This window comes from Blastomyces dermatitidis (assembly GCF_000003525.1).
Source record: "Blastomyces dermatitidis ER-3 genomic scaffold supercont1.10, whole genome shotgun sequence".
NCBI classification, from domain to species: domain Eukaryota; kingdom Fungi; phylum Ascomycota; class Eurotiomycetes; order Onygenales; family Ajellomycetaceae; genus Blastomyces; species Blastomyces dermatitidis.
Genome location: NW_025544783.1, coordinates 718,650 through 720,246, shown reverse-complemented (window position 1 = coordinate 720,246; position 1,597 = coordinate 718,650). Strand labels below are relative to the sequence as shown.

General features: G+C 33.6%; 1 pseudogene across 1 annotated transcript; it reads right to left on the bottom strand.

Annotated features, from left to right (window-relative positions):
* Window positions 1–1,223: 1,223 nt before the first annotated feature.
* On the bottom strand, window positions 1,224–1,312 carry BDCG_17691 (annotated as a pseudogene). The gene has a single exon. The product of its transcript is annotated as a tRNA-OTHER (tRNA).
* Window positions 1,313–1,597: the final 285 nt, after the last annotated feature.

The following is a 1,597-nucleotide window of genomic DNA, read 5'->3' as shown; positions in this document are numbered from 1 at the left end:
TCTGTTTTATTAGAGTATTCTCATAGTTATTCTCTGAATCTTTCTCTAATGTAATGTGATTAGCATGGACAGGCGCTGATCTTTCTCTCAAGTATGAAGACATATAGATTAATCAGTAGTTGAAAGTAATGTGTTCTGATTGATTACAGTTAATACATACTTTGTATTGATATTGATTGATGACTTCTTCAGAAGTAATCTCAGAGACTTGAAAGCCTGTTCAGACAGTGAAGACTCTTGCTTATATGTAGACATTCAAGTCTACTCAATTCATGACATCTGCATCATTGTTATTTCTCAGCATGAGTGTATAAGTTACTGAGATGTAATGTCTTCTATCACTGTTCTGTATATTCTTGAGCTTGATAAGACAGTTATTTATTGTCTGAAGCTGTGTGCAGAAGTCTTCATAAGTCTGATCTTTATCTGCACTTACAAGAGTCTGTAAGAGTTCAAAAGTTAATGTCTTCTTAAGCATGCTAATCTTCATTTAATTCTCTCAAGATTGATCACCTGCTTCTAGAATCTTGATATTGAAGTCAGGAATGAATATTGTAAGAGAAGTGTTTCTCTGTCAGATACTCTGTAATCAATCTAATACTTTCTGTTGCATAGCAGTGTCTTGGAACAGAATATCAAGATGTTTCATGATATTGTCAGGTGTTTGCAATGCTGGTTCACATGCTTTCATTTATAAATGAAACTTCTGTTTTATGCAATTTTTCAATCATTCATTGATATATTAATCTTAATTGATTAATAAACTGATAGTATCTTTATCTACACTCAGTTTCATGAGCATTTCCATTCTTCATGATAAGTAGAGAGTGAGATTGAAAGTATTAAAATATGTAAGAGTATCTAAGTATTCTTTCAGTGCTTTTATATTCAGTTCTGTAAATGTTGAAATTGCATGAGTTAATTATTGAATCTCTTTATATTATTATTATTATTATTATTCTTTCATTATACTCATATGCAAGCGGAGCTTATGATGAGTTCTTGTGTGATGTTAAATACAGGCCAAGTGTTGATTATACAGGAGGAAATACAGGTGTTGAGACCACGCCAAGATAACAAGAACATAGGAAATACAAAGGAGTGACAATTAAATACATGCGATAATAACTTCCCAGCCCAGGAACATAGAGCGATTCATTGAAGCGATTTGTACACCTCTGTATTTATTAGAAACCTGAGGTGCTTGAGTTCCGGATTTAATGTATCCCCTGCGGGTTTCGAACCCACGCGCCTTGGTTTCCCACGCCAAGGCGCTACCAGGTGGCCGCATTAACCATTCGGCCACCGGGGTGAATCTCTTTATATTGAAGTTATTGAGTCATATGCATGTCTGCTATCTATTACTGTTATAATTTCAACATTGCTCAGAGTCACTGTGACATCATGTCTATACTCATAATTGAGAGTTTCATATTCTTATTAGACATGATTATATCAATCATTGAATGTGTAATTATATTCTCATATATCTGAGTGTTAGAACTCTTAAGTCTTTCTTTCACTGACATTCTCTTATAAGATTTTATTCTCTTCATAAGATCTTATTACAGAGTCAGAGTGACTGATGAGTAAGCTT